This window comes from Rhinatrema bivittatum, chromosome 1, assembly GCF_901001135.1.
Source record: "Rhinatrema bivittatum chromosome 1, aRhiBiv1.1, whole genome shotgun sequence".
Lineage (NCBI taxonomy): Eukaryota > Metazoa > Chordata > Amphibia > Gymnophiona > Rhinatrematidae > Rhinatrema > Rhinatrema bivittatum.
The window spans coordinates 730,874,256-730,898,465 of NC_042615.1; positions in this window are offsets into that span (position 1 = coordinate 730,874,256).

Here is a 24,210-nt window from a genome sequence, read left to right on the forward strand (position 1 = left end):
GGGCCTTCCTAGACTCTAGAATGAACTTTAAAAAATTAATCAACAACACCACCAAGGAAGGCTTTTACAAACTACAGGTATTAAAACAGTTAAGACCTCTCCTACACTTCCACGACTACCGTTCGGTCCTTCAAGCCATACTGTTCTCAAAGATTGATTATTGTAATGCACTGTTGCTCGGTCTCCCGGCCTCTTCTACCAAACCTCTTCAAATCCTGCAAAACGCTGCGGCCAGGATCCTCTCAAACTCCCGCCGCATGGACCACATCACCCCGATTCTAAAAATACTTCACTGGCTACCTATTCGCTACAGAATTCTCTTCAAGACACTTACTATTATCCACAAAACCTTATTTCAGGAATCCTCGCTCCAACTTACCATTCCCCTCAAATCACACTCCTCCGCAAGACCCACCAGATCGGCATAGAGAGATTCCCTCCAGGTTCCCCCAAAAAAATCCGTTCTGCACAACACTATTGAAAAACGAGCACTATCAACTGCTGGGCCGCATCACTGGAACTCTCTCCCGCCAGATCTCCGCCAGGAACATTGCCATATCACTTTCAGAAAAAAATTAAAAACTTGGATGTTCGCCCAAGCATTCCCTTGAAGAAGCCTCAGGGTCTCCCACACAGTCACACACCTCACGGTTGTGTCCCTTTCCACAACTCAAAGGAACTGCTTTTCGCCTTATTGCACTCTGATAAAAATAAAATAATAATAATAATAAAAAAATTGCTTAATCGTATACACAATGTAAATTTGTATATAATTCCTACCTTGTAAGCACTCTCTCCTGCTTATTTGCCCCTCTCTCCAGTTAGAAATTGTTTAACCTATCCTTCCTTTTCCAACAGCCTAGTTCCACTTTCCCTGTTATAATGTAACTTTTTTGCTTTCATTGTTAACTGTTTTTCCCCCAGTTTACTGTAAACCAGTACGATAAGACCTTGTCTTGAGCATCGGTATATTAAAAGAATTTAAATAAATAAATAAATAAATCTTTCTTACATGGTTGAGACTTGGAGAAAAAAAAGGGGGGGGGGGGAGGATAATAATAAAACTTGATTAAGCAGGAACTCAAGAGGTCCCTTCTATTCTATTTGGTGGTATACTGTGGGGGCCAACAACCCCAAACTGCCAAATATTAAATATTCTTGCTACCTTGTAGAACTGTATATAGTTGTGTGACCTGAGACTATTAACCATGAGTAGATAAGTTGCAGTTTGACATCCATTATAGCATGTAAAAATGCATATAGCTATATAGTCTAATAAACCTGTATATATTTGTACATACTTCCAGCCTTGTTCAGTGCCATTTGTTTCCTGGGGTGAAGGGAGGGAAATCCCATCCACTAATACCTTCTTCCCCAGGTGGAGGCACCAGACACCAAGAACATGAGGACCGCTGGAGTCTGACCTGGGGGTCTCCTGCCAGGTCAATCCCGGACCCAGGAATGCCCCATGAGGTAAGCAGTTATGGGTGTGTTACATGTATAACTCATTACATATCATAAGGCCACTGTATAGCTACATGGTGAGACTGCACCTTGAGTACTTTGCTCAATTCTGGTCGCCTCTTCTCATAAAATATATAGGTGCACTAGAGAAGATACAGAGAAAGGTGACAAAAATGATAAAGGGGATGGAACAGCTCCCCTATGAGGAAAAGCTAAAGAGGTTAGGGCTTGGAAAAGAGACAGCTGACGGAGACTAAGATGGACATCTATAAAATCATGAGAGAACTAGAATGGGTAAATATGAATCAGTTGTTTACTTTTTCAGATAATGGAAGGACTAGGGGAAACTTAATGAAGTTAGCAAGTAGCACATTTATAACAAATCAGAGAACATTCTTTTTTCATTCAACAGACAATTAAGCTCTGGAATTTGTTGCCAGAGGATATAGTTAAGGCAGTAAGCTTAGCTGGGATTTAAAAAGGTTTGGACAATTTCTTGGAGAAGTCCATAAATTGCTATTAGTCAAGTTGAATTAGGGAAGAGTCAGTGCTTAGTATTGGCTTTAGTAGCATGGTATCCAATTAATGTTTGGGAATTTGCTAGGTTCTTGTATCCTGGATTGGCCACTGTAGGAAACAGAATGCTGGGCTTGATGGACCGCAGTATCTGACCCAGTGTGGCAACTTCTTATGTTCCTATGTTCTTACATGCATAAGTAGGTGTATCTAAAGTTCTGCCTATATTTATAAACTGTTTAGTGGAAGGCACCCAGTTTATAAAATACTACAAATCTCCACTTTGGAGGCAAAGATATATATTTCAGTTTGCGCACATTTTTTTTATGCAAAGATGCGCATGGTTGATGAGCAACAGGAGTTAAGGAACAAAGATAGGGTTAAAGCAGGTTGGTCAGGAAATAATGTAACAGGTACATACATACATACATAGTTAGAAATGGGTTTAGGATTGTTATTATGGTTATTATTTTAAGTTATTATGTTTTAATTTATTTTAATTATAGTGTTGTATATGGCATGATGTTGAATGTATATTGCTGTGAGCGATTTTTTATCTGGAAGAGCGATTCATCTTTATATATTAAATTACATCTATTTTATGAAAGTATGCACAATTATTTTACATACAAAATAATTGCAACATGTGTGCACATAATAGCCCTTACTTATTTAGAGAGGCAGGTATTTTCTAAAGTTGTCTGATGAAAGTATATATCTCGTGCATGTGTTTGATGAGACCTCAACCTCTTGTATCAGGTCTTCCATCAGTTCACCCATCTCTACCGCTGCAGGCAAAAGAGAAGTCAGATTTAATTTTTACATCTTGATTAGCAAGTGTAAAAGCATGAGTACATGTTTGATGACATATGCTGTACTCCGTTTATAAATTATTTGAGTCTGTTCACATTTTCCAACCCCACTCTCAAATGCCCTTGCATGCTCTCTTTCTCTGTGCATACTTTTCCACGCTGCAGTGGAAGTACAGGTATATATGCAGCCTTCTGAAAATATTCTTGGGCCACACAGTGGTTCAGGTAGACACTTAGGGGCTCATTCATTAAGCCGTGGTAAATAAATGTGATTACCACGTGATATTCACCATTAATATTGTGCAGTAATAGCTAATGTGTCCTTCGGTATTCAGAAAGGCTAGGAGGTGTGGCTCTGAAAATATTTCACAAAGCAGTATTTTATCATTTTTCACAATGTTTTCTTGCTTTATAAAAACTAACTTCCTGTACCAGCTCTTTTGAGGGTTGGTTAGGTGCTGGAGGAGAGAGGTGTTATGTTTTGGTGTGGAAGTGAACCCTGGGCTGAGGTGAAAGATGACTCCGCCCACAGGGAGGAGCCCTGGGCCTCACCGTCAGTAGGCGTGGTCTCAGAGGCTTAGGACACTGCTGTAAGAGAGACTTTATTATAGAAGAGAAAGAGCAGAACTGCAGTTATAGAATAGTTCTGGAGCAGAACCAAGGAGCGGGGAACTGCAGAGGAGATACAGTTCTTGAGAAAGGGTATGCCCAGGGTGATATCTCAGATGTAAATATCCTGTAGTGGTCTGCGGAGCAAAGTAAGCCAGGGAGCCCTTTCAATGGTGGAGCAATTACCTCAGATGAGCAAATCCAGTAGTGGCCCACACCGTGGGGTACACCAGACAATCTTCTCCTTAATGAAGCAATTACCTCAGGTGTGCAGATCCAGTTGTGGCCCACAGCACGGGGTATGCCGAGGATGATTGTACAATGGTGGTAATGCTGAGGTAGTCAGAGATATGGAAGCTCAGAAGGTTCCTGGCGAAGTTGAGGCAGCAATCTGCAGTGCAGGGAATGGTGAAGCGAATCCTGCTGATAAGGACGCGGAGTGGCCCGAGGCACAAGATACACCACAAGGAATTCCAGCAAAGTTAGGTAGAGTAGAAGTACTCATGAGATGTGGTTCCAAGGCAGTCCTGAGAAGTAGGACAAACAGGAGTTCAAAGGCAGGAAGACCCTCCAAGGAGCGGATTACCTAGGAACATGGAAGAGCCCCCAAGGAGCGGGTACTCAGAGCGTTCACACAGCAAGACAAAAACTGGAACCGGAAGTCCAAGTGTGGTTGATTCAGCAATGAGGAAACTCCTTGCTAACTCGTCAGGGCATAGGGCCGGTCTGCTTAAGTACAGGTAGCGAGATATGTCATCCAGAGGGGACGCCCCGAGGTTCCCACCATGACGTGTACAGAGCTGGCCCACGTGCGCGCCTATGTAACTCCAGAAGCAAGATGGCGGTCAGTAGCGCCCACGCCATCCTGGGGATGCCAGGGAAGTCGGCAGTGACTGGCGGAGGCCGCCACTCGTCCCAGAATTGATGGTGCAGTGAATAAAGAGGTGAGCATGAGAGGTCTCAGCCATCTGCGACCGACGGGTGCAACAAGAGGAGAGAGAGAGTTGAGAGAGTTGGGTTTTTTAGAGAGAGAGAGAAGAGCCTAAAATGTGATTACCCAAATTCTGTGTTTTCTTGTTTTCCTTGTATCATTATCTTTTCCATTGACTGTAGTCTTTATCTGTGAGTGAAAGAAGAGTGTGTGTGTTTGTTGTATTTGACTAGTTTGTCTGTTTAGCGTATGAAAGGGCAGCTTGTGTGTGCAGGCTAGAGGTGAGGATGGTGAGTGACAGAGGAGTGAATGGGCATAAGAGGCTTGTGCCTGGGGTAAGACAGGATAGGGAAGAGAAGAAACAACAGGAAGGACAGGAGAGGAGGGTGGGTCAAGAGTGGGCTAGGGAGGAGAAAGACTGGAGTGCTAGTAGTGCTAAAGGTAGCAGGGAGCTGCAGGACAGAGGTAGCATGAGGCAGTGTGAGAGAGATAATGGGAGAAGGGAGGTGGCGAGGGGAAGGCAGGAGATTGGGGAGGGTGAAGGAAGGCAGGCGAGGACACGACAGTTGAGAGAGCATGGTGGGAGGGAGACCACTCAGGAGAGGAGCAGGAGAGGGGTAATGAAGGGAAGGGATATGAAAGAGTTGAAGAGTCAGGCAGGGAGGGAACACCCTCCCCCAGAAGTGGATCCAGACCCCCGCTGGACCACCAGGTAATTTTAAAACATTTTTTTTTGGGGGGGGGGGGGGGTCGGGAGGGTGGTGGAGGCTAAGGGAGCTGTTTTAAAGGGTCGGGGTGGGTTTTTTGTTTATCGGATCGGGCGCAGCCGATAAAAAAAAAAACGATCGGGCCGGACGAAAAAAAATGCACGATTTGAATCGGAACCGAACCGATTCCGGTTCCGATTCACATCTCTACTAAAAACAGGTTTTAGTGGCCAAATATGTTGCCAGGAAGTAGCAAGGCCAGCTAGGAAGGCATTTTTATTGGCCTAGAGTTTGATAGATCAGTCAGAAGAGTGTGGACAAAACAATATTGCGAAAAAATTGATTTTTGTGCAATATTTTATATCTTCACTCAAATAACAATATCTTCTGAGTGTTTATTTTCCCCTAGAATCTGTGGTATTTTCTGTGTTTTCACACAATATTGTACTGTGAAAAGCTGAAGAATACCCTCATCTGCATAATTTGCATCTGTTTTCCCTATTTACATAAAAAATTAGAGGAAAAAGTTATTACTGCTCAGTACAGTATTTTATCATGCAATATGAATTTTTTTTGTGCAAAATCTGACATTTAATGCATGATAAGTTTGTTTATCCTGTGGTACAGCCCTATTGCAGCTCAGTGAAGGTGCCCCTCAGAGTGTAAGCCCTCTGTGGACAGGGAAACCCCTACAGTACCTGAATGTAATCTACTTTGAAATGTTATGAAAGGTGGAATATAAATGCAAAAGATATTATTGTTTTATAAAAGCCAATTTTATGCCCACAAACCCTTGTGTAAACCTTTGAAACTTCACCCCTTGATGTCTGAAACTTGTTCACTAATTTCCAGTAGGGGTGTGCATTCGGATTGACCGCATTAGTAAAACGCAACTCATATTTTTTTTTTACTTAAAAAATTGATTCGACATAAACGATCGGATTTCCCACATATCGAACATAGATATGTTCGATATGTGGGAAATCGCGATTGTTGAGCCAAAATAAAAATATAAACCCCCTCACCCTCCTTAATCCCCCCCCCGACTTACCACAACTCCCTGGTGATGGAGCGAGGAGTGAGGACGCCATTTCTGCAATCCTTGGCGAGAAGCATGTGACGTCGGCGGCACGTCGAGTGACGCCGGCGTCACGTGATTCCCGGCTCGTTCGCGCCGGACGGCTCGTTCGGCCCAAAAAGAACTTTTGGCCAGCTTGAGGGGGTCAGGAGGCCCCCCCAAGCTGGCCAAAAGTTCTTTTTGGGCCGAACGAGCCGTCCGGCGCGAACTTGCCGGGAATCACGTGACGTCGCGTCTGAGTGACGCGGCGCCACGTGATTCCCGGCGAGTTCGCGCCGGACGGCTCGTTCGGCCCAAAAAGAACTTTTGGCCAGCTTGGGGGGGTCAGGAGGCCCCCCCAAGCTGGCCAAAAGTTCTTTTTGGGCCGAACGAGCCGTCCGGCGCGAACTTGCCGGGAATCACGTGACGTCGCGTCTGAGTGACGCGGCGCCACGTGATTCCCGGCGAGTTCGCGCCGGACGGCTCGTTCGGCCCAAAATAACTTTTGGCCAGCTTGGGGGGGTCAGGAGGCCCCCCCAAGCTGGCCAAAAGTTCTTTTTGGGCCGAACGAGCCGTCCGGCGCGAACGAGCCGGGAATCACGTGACGCCGCGTCACTCGACGTGCCACCGACGTCACATGCTTCTCGCCAAGGATTGCAGAAATGACGTCCTCACTCCTCGCTCGATCACCAGGGAGTTGTGGTAAGTCTGGGGGGGGGATTAAGGAGGGTGAGGGGGTTTAAATTTTTTTTTTGCACATATGTACATATACCCAACTCATTGGATTTTTTTTATGTCCATATTGGCCGCAAGTGGGACCCCCTTTCGGACATAAAAAATATGAACATAAAATTTTGCTCTGCACATCCCTAATTTCCAGTACTTTGGTGTCTTGCTTTGAGTTTTGTAGAGAATTTCAAAAAGAAATTGATACTTTTGTGAACAATAGGGCATTATTTCTGTTGTTTTTTCTTCTGCCAACTAGCACTTATGCCAAGAATTTGGAAAATAGTCTTCTTTCTCTTATAGGCAAGTTCATCACACGTTCTAGGACATTAACAGTACCTTGTCTACATAATTTAAGACTTTTGCAGTTGTCTTGCTTTTTGAGAGTCTTGACCTGCTGAGCAGAGTCAATTGGCTCTTTCAGATAGGATTTTTGACTCATTTTTCTTCAGCCCCAGCTGCCATTAGCTCTGCCTTTCTCCTCACTCTGGTAAGCTGATGATTTAAATGTTGTTGCTCTGTGATCTATTTTCCAGGTCTTCCATTTCTTCTGTGAATGTTCATTTTTCTTTTCCAGTGCCAAATTCTGTAATTTCATCTCCTTAGTTTTGTCCTCTGGTGCAGAAACTCTGTTTTCCACTTATGTCAGATACTCTGTATTAAACTCAAGCTTCTCTTGTATGTCATGTAGAGGCCAATGTATTTAAAGTGTTCCAAAGTTTGCAAAGTCAGCTTTGTGTATAAAAAAAGGCAATGTGTATGCACTTAAATTGGGTGAGATTTGGCACACTGTACTACATCGTCTTCTGAGTGAGGATTGTAATTTTGACAATTTATTATCAAATGCCGCTAGTATCCTAGACTGTGAAAGCATAAATCTTTGCTTGAGTCCAAATACTTAGATGCTGCACACCACCTTCATTTTGAAAGAGCTAAAAACTTTTATATTACTTTATCTCCTTTCTATTATAGATGGGGGACTAATGGCTGTGCAAGTGCATGATGTAATCAATAGTCCCAAGACTTGAAGGAAATTGACTATGTCATGCAATACTCTCATAATTTGCTACTGCTACTCTCTTCTCTTAAGAGCATTCATGAATGGTTATATACAGTAAGAGGTGGCTGCCTGGCAAATACCTTTGATGTCCCACAGGGTGATCTGGAAGCTCCCTAAAGGCTAGGAAGACCAAAATTGTAGTGACTTTTAAATCCACAGGCAAGATGTGGCTTCTCTGTAATGGGAGTCTCTAAATCCTTCTTTAACTAGTGGCAGAGATGGAAAATTGTTTGACAATTCTGTATCTGATAAAAATATGTACCTCACATCATCCAAAAAACCTTATCCTGAGCCTGTATACCCTTTCAGGAGAGTATGTCGTCTTCTGCATGTGCTGTTTCTGTTGCCTTTGAGCCTCAGATATAGATTACTCAACACCCAGAAATAATTGAAACTAATTGTGCATCTACCCAAAGCAACAAACACACACACACACACGCACACATGACAAAATCCAAGAAGACAAAGGTAACGTTCACTTACCCAGCATAAAAACTATCTCAAAAGTCTGCACTGTCTATGTAGAGTGTACATACAGTACATCTTGTAAATGCTAATATTCAGAAAGAGGCAAGTGTTGAGTGAAACATAAATATCACTATATCAGAATAACCACTCGCCAAATTCAGGCACCATGGGTTTTCATTGATGAACAATTGTAGAGACCACCAGAGTTTTGCCACAGACTGCATGCATAATTTCTTATGCTATTATGTCTAATTCATGAAGTTTATAATCATTTGGATTCATTGATATATGATGTGCTTTAGAAATATTATTTTAAAGTCATTTTTTTAAAAACATTTCTAATAAAATACTATCTAAATAGTAGGAGGAATAGAAAATCATTTCTGAAGTACTTGGACTTTGTAAGATATATGAAATCACTTATCTTAAAAGGGATCTTATCCTAAATGCCATGGGACTAGATGCTAGTATTGATGAACTTTTCTCACCCTGACCTAACATTTCAAAATTACCATTTATTCATCAGGGGTATTGATAATGGTTTTAAATGTCCAATTTTTACTGTTAGTTCTTGTAACAAAGTCCAGATTGCTTTTGAAATAAATATAAAAGGATAAATTCTCTCTTGCTTTTTATCTTTGTTGGAAAGCAACATACGTATGCTCTTTTCACCCTCCCCCCCCCCCCATAAAACCCCCACCCCTTTCATGTACTTGCTAAGTTGTTTAGTGATTGGATGCTTCCATGCTATTTCTGTAATCCGAAAATTTGATATAGCTGTCCAAGGGCATTGCTAGCTATTTGTCAGTGTCATGGGTTTTCACTCACTCCTCTCAACCTTTAGACTTAAAGCTGTTCCTGCTCCTGCCTCTCTCTCCCTCAGTCCCCACCTCCGTGTCCTGGCACATCTAACCCAGCCACTCTCCCGTTAAAGTACCTTCCCTCTGCTTCTTGTTCAGTTCACAGATCAGCAGTTTGAACCACAAGTTACTCTGTAGATACAGAGTTCTGCATGGTTCAAACAGTTGATATGTAAACTGTAAAGCTCTGTGGCAGGAGAAACACCTTGGATAGAAGCAGCAGGCCACAGAAAGGGAAGGTGAGGGGACGAGAGAGAGAGAGAGAGGTAGGTAGGAGCAAAAACAGTCTTGGAACTCTTGGTGGGAGAACAGGGATTTAGAGATAGTGGCAATTTGGAAGAATATAGACTCATGGATTCCATTTCCCGACAGGTAAAACTGTAGTTGCAGAGATCTGTGTCCTATTTCTTCTCCTAGGGCCCCTGAGGAGAAACTAGGCATTAACACCTAGGAGTAATATCTGGACACTCCATCCTCTATGGTAATAAAATGAAGGCTCCTCCTTTCCTGGAAGAACCAGAAAGTCCTTTGAAGGGTTTAGCAGAACCCAAGAGTAAATCCTTTTCCCCTTGAGTTCCAAAGGCAGACTCCCTCACTTTTTCAGAAACACCCTCCCTCACGGTCTCATATCCCTCCATAGCTATTCTGTTACTCCACACTCACTTAAAGGCAGAGATTGACATTACTACAACCCTGTATTTCAGAGCCAACTGCCCATACAAATCAATGGAAGAGGTTAACTAGTTCTTGTTTCTCTTGACTAGACTGTGAGCTCCTTGGAGCAGAGACTCTTGGAAGTGTCTGTAATAAAAGTAAGTAGTAGAGGTTAAGCACACATTTTACACAACCTTATTTTTGAGAGCAGTTAACAAGCCTGGTTTTCTCAATAGCCATACTAGACCTGTGCCTAGGATGGTAAAAAGCTTGGGGCAGAAGGCTGCCTAAAGATTTTCTGCCTTTTAGCTGTGAGGAATCACAATCAGCAGAAAACTGCCTTCTGCTTTTGATCCATCCCTTCCCTTTGGCAATGGGATGGACGCAGGTGAGCCTGGAGCAGACAGAGCAAAGGGGGGGGGGGATATTTTGGGGAGGTTAGGGGAGGCTGAGTGGGGATCATTATGTAGTGAGGATAGAGCTTTGGGGATGAGAGGGGATCTGCTGGGTGACGTGTCTGTGTATGAAAGAGAAGGACATGGGGGAACAGGGAAGCATTTGTGTGGGTGTAAGTGTGTATGCCAAGATTGGGTGGGAGGTTAGAAAGTGAATACAAGGGAGGAGCAGGACCAATACATGGTAGAGACACCTGCCTCCTTTCCCACCCCCACCTCCTAGATCCTGGAACCTCCCTCCTTTCCTATCTTTCCCTTCTCTCCAGATCCTGAAAACCAACCCAAGCCTTTGTACTCTGCCCTCCACATCCTAAATACCAGAATCTCCCTCTCTCTCCCTCTTCCCATCCAAGATTCCTGATTTTCCCCACTTTCCCTAATATTCCTCATCGCCCATCTTCCACATCCCTGGTGCACTCTCCATCTCCTCCCCTCATGTCCAGTCCTTTTTCTTTCTCAAGGTCCTCACCCCATCTCCAGTCCTGTTACCTTCTCCTCACCCCATACCTGATCCTCATCTCTTCTTCCCTATCTCTGGTCCCCTCACCCTCTTCTTCTCTTCTACCTGTTCCTTTTGAGCTCCCTCCTCTACTAATATTTATGATCTCTCCCCCCCCCCAAAAAAAAAAAAAAAAAAAAAACAAAATAAAAAAAACAACATATAGATACAAGCAAGATTGGAAAATTATTTTTATAATGCAATATAAAAGATGAAAATGTTTGCCAATGTGCTTCAGAATTTTCACATTTTTGCCACAGAATCAAACCCTGAGTTGCTGCAAAAAGACTGTGAGGCTGTGCCTAGGACCTTCTGCACCTGTTGTCTGACCTTATTGTGGGTGTGAGGAGGCAACAACACCTGGGAGGGTGGCAAAACCCTAAATCTGGCACTACCAGTTAAATATATATTATATTATATTATATTATATTATATTATATTAGAATAGGCTTTGGACAAAAATAATATGTGGGTACCTTAAGTAACACCATCACTATCTTAGTTGATATGAAAAATACTTGTTATTGCAAGCTTTATTACTAACTATCAAAACATCAAAAGATAAAATGACATGAGAACACAATCATATATTGATTGCATAACCTAATCACTCACACCACGTGTAAAATATCCCCAGTGTTATACATTCACAGTGGGGCAGATTTTAAAACCTGTGCGCGGGTGCAGATTTGTTCATGCAACCCGGTGCGAACAAATCTACGCCTGATTTTATAACATGCGCGCGCATGTTATAAAATCTAGGGTTGGCGCGCACAAGGGGGTGCACATTTGTGCAACTTGCACGCGCCGAGCCACACAGCCTGCCTCCGTTCCTTCCGAGGCCGCTCCAACCTCAGAGGGACCTTTCCTTCCGCCCCCCCCCCCCCCCCGGCACCTTACCCTCCCTTCCCCTACTTAACCTGCCCCCCAGCCCTACCTAGAACCCCCCTTACCTTTGTTGAAGAAGTTACTTGTGCCGGCAAATGGCCACTGTGCCTGGAGGCTCAGGCTACGTCCTGCCCCGTCCCAGATCACCCATGCCCCGCCCCTTTTTGCAAGCCCTGGGACATACACATATCCTGGGGCTTACGCGTGTATGTCCCGGGGCTTGCGTGTGCCGCCGAGTCCTTGCAAGAAAGGCTCGGTGCGCGCAGGGTCAGGCAAGGGCAGCTTTTCGGGGGTTACGCACATATCTTATGCGCGTGACCCTTTGAAAATCTGCCCCAGTATGTGTATTGCCAAAGTGTATACAAATTGCTTTCAATGAAACAATTTCAATAAGGCTAGACTGCAAAAAGTTACTTTATATAAAGCAAAACAACCACATAAAAGGATACAATTGAACCACGTAACATGGGCAACCAGGACTCATGGCACCTCTCCCTTGGCTTCCTTTTCAAAATACTCAATCCCAAGAAATAATACAAGAAACAAATGATTGGAATGTCAAAAAGGCCACAGCTTTATTAACATAAAATCACCAGAGTTACCAAAAGCCAAACACAATACACTGGTACATCTGCCTCGTCCCTGCCAGATGTTCCCCCCACAGGCCATCAAGTCTGTAAGTACTTGCAGCAGCCCGCCACTCACCAGGACCCCCCAGCAAGGAGTCCCCTCCATGTGACGGAGCCCAATCACATGCAAACTCAAAGGACACAGCATCAAGATAACTGGCCACCTAACGGATTCCTTGATATCACCACCAAGTTAACCATAGCTCTGGTAACTCCGCAGCAACCACAAAACAATGCACAAGGGGAGGGAGAGAAGGGAGCAAAGAGCCGCACTGGAAGGCAAAAGGGGCAGGTACTGACCCTTATACCGGCCCATGGAGCCCAGCCCCAATTCCCTTCAGGCACTGGGGCCTAACCAACCAGGACACACCAGAGTCAAACCCCAGAGCAGCAAGGTTCAAAATTCAACCTCTCCACCCTTGTCTAACTGCCACCTCATGCAGGAGGAGCCAAGCCTGGCGCCCACATTATTATGGGCATCCAGAGACGCAGCTACGCCTGCCCTCCCAGTCCACAAGAAAAGGATACTTTATAAATATTACACAGAAGTGAAGTATAGAGTCCCATGCATTTCTCTATTACTTCATGTAGATACCACAGATGTGGCCTATATTGTCTCTGTCCCAGTGTTTTTCCAATATCCTGTGTAACCTCTGTCCCAATTTCTCTATAATCCTGTATTCATTCAATCCCTACAAAGACCTCTGTTTCGCCATGCAGGCTTCTTCAGGGGAAATAAATGGTTCACAATTATTCCTGCAATGGTTCCCTCGACTGTATTTAGTGAAGAGAAGTCGATCCTGTATTTTGCTGATTTCTTTGTACGTCGATTTTGCAATTCAGTGTCTCATACTTCAGCTATTGTTAATTAGCAGCTTGCAAGAACTCAGCATAACCATATATAAACATCTAATGTCTTTTCAGTGCATTGAAAAGCTTTTTTTTTTATCTTATCAGCAGAGCTGCACCCATAGCAGACTTGAGTGCATTTTCTCAGTTCAAAGATTTTGATGTCCCCCTGATGTTTGGGATTTACAGTGCAGGAATCTTCTTTGGCTTCTTCCTTTTTTTTTTTTAGATAGGCTGAACATGTAAAGTATACAGTAGTGCTGAATGTTTAAAGATTATAATGCTACCAGCTGCCACCCAGTAAACATTCAGTGTAGGAGTTGTGGCCCCCACCTTTCCAGGCTGATGCCTGACGCTTCTGCTTCAGGCCGATGCTATACCATGTGCTGGCTGCAGCGCACGGTTTAACCTGTGATTGGACGCCTGTCCATATCCCCTGATGCAAAACGGGGGTTAGCACATCCAAAACGCACATCCGGTCACACGTGTAGGTAATAGCGCTCTTCACATGCAAATTCATGTCAATGAGGCTATTATCAATTCCCCCTCCAGGGGCAGATTGGCCTATCGGGGAATCGGGCATCCCCCGATGGGCCGGTCACACTAGTCACGTGGTCTGCCGAGCGTGGCCGTGACGGAGCCGCCCTCGGCAGACCACGTGGTGTCTCCTGGGCCGCGAATCCCCGGGCCGGTGTTCATCGGGAATCCGCCGCTGTCCCCCTCCATGAAAAAAAATAAAAATGTGTGCCAGAGGTGCACATTTTTACTCTCAAAAATTAATGCCAGCTCTGGGGCTGGCATTAAGTCTTGTGGAGCCCAAAAAGTGTACAGAAAAGCATAAAATACTGCTTTTCTGTACTTCCTCCAACTTAATATCATGGTAATATTAATTCAGAGGAACTAAAAAATGAGAAATGTCCTCCCACCCCCCCAAAAAAAACAGTTGTGCTGTGGTCAGGTTAGGAAAACGGATGCTCTAAAATTGAGCGTCCGTTTTCCTAAGTGACTGACAGCCACCTATCCCGGGCACCCGCTGCTGAGGAGGTGCTGGGGGCGCAATTTCCTCTAGCGCCTCCTTTTTACCATGGCAGCCCATTTGCATTTAGCATTGGGTGCCCCGGAGAGGTGGATCGGTGAGCGTTAAGGAAGTGGGTGCTCAATCATGAGCGCCCTTTTAACACGCGCCAATATTGCATTGGCCCGCTTGTTGGCCTGCTGTCACTTCCTCTTCAGTCTTGTCCAGTAGTTCCGTTCCCATGGTTGTGTTTCCCATCAGACACAGCTTCCCTTTACCACCCTCTCTGCTTCTTTTGGTGCTGTCTACTTCATGCCTGCCAGCACCTGATGGCCCTGTTGAGGCTTTGACCCTCATGGCCCTTTTCTGTCTTGCCTGTGTACAGAGCATGTGCTGTTTCGGCTACGTGCATGCATACTTCTTACTTCTTGCCCAGTAGCAGGAAAGCACCAATGGACAAAAGGACACACTAGCCTTCAGCACTAAGTATGTTATTTATACAGACTCTTGCCTACCAGACTGGTTATTTCATTTTTAATACATTCCTTTATAGGGAAGAGAAGCATGTTTCTTTAAAGGCTGAAGCACATTTAGGACTCTATTCAAAAAGGATGTATTCCATTCTGAGCCTGTGGAAAAAGAATCTTTATTGAATAAGGCCATTACTTTGCACCTGCCTGGTGTCCTAATGATTGTAGTCAGCACTGTGTAAGTTCCAAACTGCTGCACTGCAAAATATATTTTAGTACAAAGAGACACATCTGGTACAATGTAGACTAACCTATCATACTCTTTGGAAGTCACAAACAGAAAGGCTTCCAAAACTAGAAATAGAAATAGCCTTCAATCTCTTGAGAGCACAAATATTCTTAAAATAGTTGCACAGCAAGAGAATGTTCCATTTCTGCTTAATAGGCACTTGAATTCAGCACATGTTCATTAGTTTACCAAGCTGGTTAGCTGATCCGTTAAGCATTTGCTTGCACTTCTGGAACTGAATTGGTCTTTTGTCACTGAAGCAGAGAGTAGAGCTAAGCAGGACATAATTAATCAAAGTGTGCTTTCTGGACAATGCATAAATCAATACCAGGCTTCCTAAATCATATGGAGCAGGGCAGCCTTGAGTGTCAGACCAAGGGGTGGTCAGATACAGTAAATCAATGAGAAAATGTTTAATTACAGAGAAAAAATAAAAAGGTCTTCTTCCTAAATGGGTCCGGGTTTATTCACCCGTAAGGAGACTGAGGCAAATAGCTTTGAAAGGGTCAGATGAATATCTTATTAACAACTATCATGAGTATGAAGAGCAGCTCCCAGGGAAGCCTGAATAATGGCAAATGTGAGGGATTTTCCTCTTTGTGAAGCAGAAATCATTTTATGTCTCATTAAAATATACATTAGGCTTATTATTGCTTTTCAGACTGCAAAGTTGCTCAGATCATATGAGAAGCATCTGGAACAGGGCAGAGAAAGCAAATGGAATATGCTCGAGGAGTGATGTCAGCACAATCTAAAGGCAAGACATAAGAATTTCTGACTCATTTTTCATTCTCATCTCTCCTTATTTAAATAACCTTCCAAATGCATGTGGCCTACCTCCATAATGATATGGAGGTAATGAGGGGAAATCCAGCAGCAAAGCACATATACAGCATACCTTGTTAAAGACCCAAAAGACACCTGCAATTGCTTAACCAGGTATAAAACATTAAAAAATTGTTAGCATAGGAGGTCAACATGTGTGAAAACATGACGAAATACCTTTTTCTATATATGTAGTGCTTTTCTGGATTGTTGAATAACAGCTGTCCTACTCATTAGAGTACAGCAGGGATCCTTCAGCTAGCAAAGCAGAAAGCACACCTTTCCTTTACACAGGCCATTCAATATTGGACCTCTAGGCTGCTTGACTTGTTTTTCTTTGGCATTTTTATATAGAACCCTTAACTGAGGCATGTACTACAATATATATATATATATATATATATATATATATATATATATATATATATATATATATATAGGTATGAGTCCTCACATCAAAATTCATGCAATCTAAGTGGATGCCTGAGGCAACGGAAGATGAAATAACTTACACAAGGGATTAGGGGGTGGCAATGGCAGAAGCAGGATTTGAACTCACAGCTCACAACAGCATTGAAATCATTAACACATGACAGCAAGGATAGAGGCCTTATCTACCCCTCAGAAGGGTTACATTTCTGCCATACAGACCTTGTAGGACTTTACAAAGAGCCATGCCTTCAAATATTCAACTCCTATCCCAGGGGAAATGTTGCTCATCTCCCAAAGTTTTAGCATAGGATAGGGATAAATTTAGTCAAGCATTGTCTGTAAAAAGAAATTAACATCCATTCCTCATATGAATTGCTTCACCTAAACTTTGGAACACCCTACCTAAATTCCTGAGAACACAACACGACCTAAACATATTCAAAAAGGACCTAAAAACACTAATGTTCCGCAAATTCTACACTGACCCTCAGAAGTCTGATCATTCCAACTCTCAACTGAACTCTCAGTTATAAACCTCTTAATACATTCTCTTCACCCTGAACTGCATACCCTCCTCTTCCAACCTAATAATGCTCTCTGGACTTGATATGCTTATTTCTGATATTGTTCAAATTGTTTTTTATTGTTGCACTACTGCTAAGAAAATGTATAATGTTCACATTGTTTTTTCTGTTACACAACTGCTAAGAAAAATGTATATTTTTGTAAACCGTTATGATGGCTCTACCAAATGACGGTATATAAAACTCAACAAATAAATAAATAAATATGAAGAAGGGTCCACAAAATATGTACAAAAAAAATCTAATATTTTCAGAGAAATATGTATTTTTTTTATTATATCTCACAAAGTGGATTCTTGTCCTTGAAAGCTCAAGCCTCAATCAATCAGTTAGTCTGTAAGATGCCACCAGCCTCCTTTTTTTTGTTTAAATAATATGTCTTGTGCTTTTTCGAACAGGTTTGTAACATTTGAACATAATTGATAGGTAGAGTGCAGGAATAAGATTGCGTACAGACAGTGTGGGTATACATAGTGCAGATGAGAGAAGAAGTGCTGATAAGGTATAAATGAAAAGAAGGAACTTGTGAGAGCATTAGACTAGTTGTGTTATATATAGAGTCTGCCTGGTGTCAAGATCTTTAACAAAGAAGGCATAATATCTCTTTAAAAACAGTGAAAGAAGCTACTGAAATGTTACCTTTGAGATCTCTGTACTGATACTTTCACAACCCATACGAATGAAATAAGAAAAAGTTGAATAAAGAAGGTGGCACAGACATGAATGTTTAGTGGAACTTTCTGTGCCTTTCTTTAAAGTTTGAGCTTGTGGCTTTAAGAAATAATCACATGGTCTCTTAGAAAAGAAGACGTGGGACCCTATCATTTTGTTCTCTATATAGCTCATTACTGATGTTTTTGATTTCCTTTTATTGTACCTGAGTTTCTGCCAGCTTATGAATACTCGTTTCTTTCTTATTTTTGTACCATTGTACCATATTAATGTATGTACTGTTTTTTGTTTCTTCTATATACTGTTTTGGTTTGTGCTCTGTTTTCTTTATTTTGTTGTTTGCTGGGTTTTAATTTTTTATATATATATATATATATATTTGAACACAAAAAGAAAGAAGGTGGCACAGCATGTGTCCCATAATTTTCCACTAAAGGAATAGAAAATAATTTGAACGCATTTACTGTCATACAACATAATGAAATCTGAACTGCAAAAGGAAAGCCCAGCCATTAGGACACATAGAATAAAAGTAAAGCCTAATGATCTAGTTGCCATCTGGTAACAAAATGTTCCAGTTTGCCCAAATTTTATTTATTTATTTGATAATGATATGTTTATGTCATTTTCCTGAAGCTAGTCAGGTGGCTCACACAGCTACACAATTTCAATAAATATATCACTAACATGAAAACATTGAGAAAGTTCATGCCAAATCATAAACTTAACAAGCGATAAACAAAGAACAATTTAAAAACATGGCACAGATAAAAATAATATTTTCTAACATTTCTAACTCCAGGTATCCCTGACTCCAAAGCTCTCTGCCCAGGTTGAATACATTATTACACTGGAATCAAGCTTTTAGAGAAACAGGGCTGCAACTTAATTAGACAGAATTAAATTTACAGTTGTTTGCATCAACATTCCTGGAGATCTGAGCCACTCAATAATACCTTAAGGCCAGATTTTAAAAGCTATGTGCGCGTAAATTTCTGGGGTTATGCACATGCCTGGGCCTTGCACGCACTGTTCACATTTTACAACAGGCCCGACCACGTGCGTAAACCCTGATATGCGGACAAGTGCTGGGCCTGCTAAAAGGGGCGGCCTGGGGGCATGGTCTGGGTGGAGAGGAGCAGCAAAGTAAACAACAAAAAAAATTATTATAGCTAGGAAAGGGTTAGGGGTCGGCTAGGAGAGGAGCGGAGAAGGGAAAAGGTAGGAAGGTTAAGTAAGGGTATAGGAAAGTTCCCTCCCAGTCCGCTACTTAATTGGAGCAGACTGGGAGGGAACTGAGGAAGCCCTACTCCCATTGTGTGCTTATTTTTCTAAACTTTTCCCCATGCGTGGAGCAGAGCACCCGCCCGCACATGCACGTATAGACATGAAAATCTGGCACGCATGTGCGTTCGTGCCAATGCATGCATGTTATAAAATAGCCATGTCAATGTGTGCGTGCTGGAAACTGTGCACATGGATGTGCACGCTCCTTTTAAAATCTACCTTATTGTGCTTAACATTTTGCAGAGTGATTTTCAATACACATTGTGGACAAGCTTTTCAGGGCCAGGTCCCTGTGAATACTTTTTTTTTTTAATTTATATTTTATTCATTTTACACAAATTATACATTTGCAAAAATAAAAGAAATTTTTCTGTGTACAAAGCATATTCCATCAACACAAATTATCCACATTTATAAGTACACCTAAAAATGAAGTCCCCATATTTGGGAGGATTAATATAAGAAAAAAGAAAAACCAAATATTATTTGTAATCACAAATTAATAGAGAGTATTAAATGGCTTAGATTTTCTTTTCCTACCCATAAATAGGTATCTAAAGAAAACAAGAAAACTTTTAGAAGGGGCGCGCATCTTTGGCGCATGGCTTCGGCCACACGCCAGCGGCTGCGCGCCGCAGTCCCTCCAAATTTATCGGGCAGTCCGGGCCCCAATATATGACGTCACTGGGGTTACGTAGCCTGCAGAGCTGTTCCCACAACCTCCTGGGCTCAGCAAAGAGCCCCATCACAGTCCCGCGGCTTTTCCCTCTCTCCCGAGAGGTGACTCTCACCAACTACTCCGGTTTTCCTGCCGCAGTCCCTCCAAATTTATCGGGCAGTCGGAGCCCCAATAGATGACATCACTGGGGTCACGTAGCCTGCAGAGCTGTTCTCACGACCTCCTGGGCTCGGCAAAGAGCCCCGTCGCACTCCCACGGCTTTTCCCTCTCTCCCGAGAGATGACTCTCACCAACTCCTCCAGTTTTCCTGCAGCAGTCCCTCTGAATTTATCGGGCAGTCCAAGCCCCAATAGATGACACCACTGGGGTCACGTAGCCTGCAGAGCTGTTCCCACGACCTCCTGGGCTCGGCAAAGAGCCCTGTCGCACTCCCACGGCTTTTCCTTCTCTCCCGAGAGGTGACTCTCACCAACTCCTCCCATCCCTGTGAATACTTGAAGGAAATTTGAATATCCTCCATCTCCCAGGGTCTGGGTTTGCCTGCAATGCCTCCATTTTTTCCTCCAAGGAACTACAAACATATTCTGCCTTCCAAGGCCTTAGCTTGCTGGCAGTACTCCTTTCTTGACAATCAGTAAATCCATGAGCACATACTATAAATGCTGCACAGAATTCCACATTCAGCCTTAACCATGCAGATGCAAAAGCTACGGGAATAACCCTAGCTTTTTGACTAGCACGCTACATGCCCTTGGGCCTTCCACTACCTCAACTATGGTATGCATCCAAATTTGCTCCAAATAAGCAAGTTGATTGCATTCTATATCATTGCATTAAATATATCATCACCAATGTCCACAATCTGAACCCTATTTCCCAGTATAGATTTATTTCTTAGCTTTATGAGCCGACAGCCCCAACAATGGAGTAAAGTCACTTGTCTTCTTAAATATATTTTTTCTGCTCCTATCCAAGGATTTGATATCTCTCGAGACCCTCTTGGTAATAATGTTGGACGTAACCTCCTACTTGCTTCCAGTGCTGATCTGATAAGACAAGAGCTGGAAGCGTAAGCTAAGCATCCAGCACTTGTCTCATCAGTTCAGTGCTGAAAGTGCCAGGAGCAGGCAGGAGGTTACCTTGGCCCCAGCAGGGTTTCTGGGGGTCCAGGGTGGGAGTACACATTATTGTGAATGCAGCTGAAGAGGGGGAGGGGGATTAGTAGAAAAGCTTTATTTAATAGATTCCAAAATGGGAAAGGAGAGGATTGGAGTGATATTTCCAGCCCCATCTTTGTTCATGGGGGCTTTGGGGAGGGGGGAGGGTTTGGAGTAGCCTGGCTGGGTGGGACTAATGTGAATTTATTGGGGACAGGGTTGAATCTGAGCTGCTGGCCCACAGAGATTTTTTTTTTTCTATTTTACAATGCTGCTTTCTCTGATATCCGAGTAAATAGAAAGTTTTCCGGCCACACAAGGCCAGGTACAGAAACTTAAAACATAGCTGGTTAGGTTTTAAAGTTATCCAGCTATATGTAGCCGGATACTTTAAGCAAGTACATTTAGGGGATGTTTATCCCGCTGAATATAAGGGAGAAGTTATCCAGCTAACTTTAGCCGGGTAACTTGTCCACTAACCACCCCACTGAATGTTGGGCTCAGAAAGAAGAAAAAAGCGGAATGGCCACAGAGCCAAACTCCTCTCAGGGCCAAAGCTACCTTAATGTTAAATTGGTGCAATTTATATAACTGTGACCCCCTCTTCAGGGACCTCCTGGAATTCAGGGGCAAACTGTTGTCTCAGGGCCATTTTCTCCCAAACCTCTCTTTTCTTACACCAAAACAGTTTTACTTGCCCCAGGCTGCCGGGGTTCTTTCTGGCGGGCAGGAGGATTCAACCTTTGGGGCCCTAGGTTCTCAGGGGTGGAGACCAAAACACAGTCTTTCCATCTTTTTTTTTCTCCCAGACGAGCTCACACTTGGGATGCTGTTGCTTTAGGGCACTTTGCACTCTTAGAGAAGATGCTGGACACTTTGTCGGGGTGCTCCAAAATGAATTTACCGCAACCAAAAACACTTCAAGTCCAGTTAACCACAGAAATTCTCCGGTTGATCTTCGCACAGCAAACTTCCCAAAGTACTGCTGGTACACCTTTCTCAGACCTGCACGACTGAGTCAGTGCCCCTTTAGATGACAGGCACCAGGGAAAAGACCCAACACACCTGAGTCTATCTCTCAGAGTAGGCTCCTAGTGGGGAATGGGATCTCCTGTCTCTGTCTCCGATGCTTCTCTGGATCTCTAGGTTAGAAAGCCTCAATACACAAACATACAAATCTTCTCTCCTTCTCACGGGCAGGAACTGGGGGTCAAAATTCCTCCCAAATAAAACAGGAACAAAACTCTCTCTCAGAAACCGCAACTCCTTCACCGGAAAGACAACGGTGTCTGTCCTCTGTTTGGCAGACAGAGAACCACAGCTCTTTTTTTCCTGAGCTCCTTCAGGCAGGGGGGAGATATTTATTTATGTATTAAGTTTTATATACCGTCACTAAGACAAGCCGTCGTAACGGGTCACAAGTCAGAAACAGGCTCCGCACAAAAATTAAAATCTATAAAAAATAACAGCCAGTTCAGGCAGCCTCAAAGGAAGGGGGTCACAGGGATGGTCTGCAAACTTCTACCTTCTACCAAAAGTTAGTGAAGGGCCTAGAGGATCCCATACATAATTATTCAAGAAAAAATTTAGTAGAAATAAAGCAGGCAGCAACAAGTCAGCTCCTATTCTCATTTAAAAATTCATGTATCTCTTTTCCTCTTAAGCTTTGCTGAGTCTGACATAGCTACTGGTCTATCTTTATTTTTAAACTTTATGTATATAATTTTTGAAACTACAGTAAACAATAATTGCAGCACAGGAAATGTCACCTTGCACCTAGAAGCCTTAAAAGAAATATGCACACCTCAACAAATCAGACAGTCCAAAAATTGGAAGGACAGAATCCCTCTGTATTCTAAATATATTACTTGGAAATAATATTTTCACTAAGAATTCTCCTCAACTGTACTACCTTGAAAACAAAACACCTAAAAAACGTATTCCCCTGATAAACCACAACACATTTATAGGGGAATGTAAGGAAAAAGGAAGCTCCTAACCCTAATACCTGCCTTCTTAATTCCCAAAATGATTTCCTCTGAATCTATTTAGAAAGATCAGAAAAATATTCACTTTACCCCCTAAAAAGGGGAAAAACTATTCTTAAAAAGGTTTCAGAGCTAAATTTCTATCCAAAGCAAAAGTTACTATAACAGTTTCCTTGGCCAGAAATACTTCAGAGCTGATACATCTAGGCTATCAGTTAAAACCAATGGCTCTGTATTCCCTTCCTGAGCATCAGGTGTTCAGTCATTTCTATGAGGAAATATATATATGCCTTGTAAATTGGTGATAAACTCTGAAGGGGGTTTGTGTCATTGTTACTGAGATGGTAACAGAATTGGAATATTCCTTTTTGTAGGATGGGTAGTAAGAGGAAGCTTCTTCATTCTGCTCTGCACTTGTTATTAGGGTTGTTTCTGTGGACACTATTTGAAGAACTGGAGGCTCAGGATTTCTATTGGTGTTCTGTACTAGTCTGTTCTGTTTGGGATTAATGATAGACCATAGACCTTACTGCCATTGGTTCAATGATGATATGAAATGATTTAAATGGGGGGGCAGACAGGTGTATCTGTTAGGGGTGCACATCAATAAAACATTCATTTTGGGATTGAATTGTTTTGTTAGGTTCCCATTTTTGTCTTTTATTTCATGAGGGTTTTTTTGTTGGTTTTTTTTTATTTTTTGTTTTAGTGCACACTGTATCCATTTAGTGTGCACTATGTTCATTTAGGGATAGATTTTTAAAGAAGGGTACGCACGCACATGGATGCACCGATTTTATAACATGTGCGTGCCGGCGCACTCATGTTATAAAATCGGCGGGCCGCACACACATGCACGCTGGATTTTGTAATCCATGCTTGTATGTGCGGGCAGCGCATGCAAGGGTCGGGGGGGGGGGGTGAATTTGAGCAAATTTCATGCGGTGACGAGAACGGGCCTCTCCCAGTTCCCTTCCAATCCACTCAAATTAAGGAGCGAACTGGGAGGGAACTTCCCTAACCCCTGCCCATACTTCCTCCCTTTTTCCCTGTCCTTCCTACCCCCTAAACCAGAGCTTTCCAAACTTTTCATGTTGGTGACACACTTTTTAGACAAACATAATTTCGGGACACAGTAATTAGTCTACAAGCAAACCGGAGGTTAAAGGTTAAATGAACGAAATGTATTTTGACAATTTATGTATGTTTCCTTAAATATATACATAATAAAATGTTTCACAACACAACATATCTTGTGAAAACCTTTCATTTATATTAAAAATATATAATATTCCAAGATTAATGTTATTGTTATAATTTATGAGTAACAATAATAAAACAAAGTTTTATTATTGTTATATGAGCTTGATGGGATGAACACAGCTTTTGAATATTTGGTGTTAATAAAAAAGTCCAAAGGGTCTTCTGCATAATTTTAAAAAGCTGGCCAGTTTCACACTATATAATTATTTGATAGCCTCATTCAACTAATTCTATATGGCTATGAGAGTGAAATCTGGAATATATAGGAAGGGACAGAATGTCAATATAAATCCTGCACCTCCAGTTCTGTAACTCTGTGCATCCACTGAAATTTCCCCAAACAATGGAGCTTGGATGTTTCCCT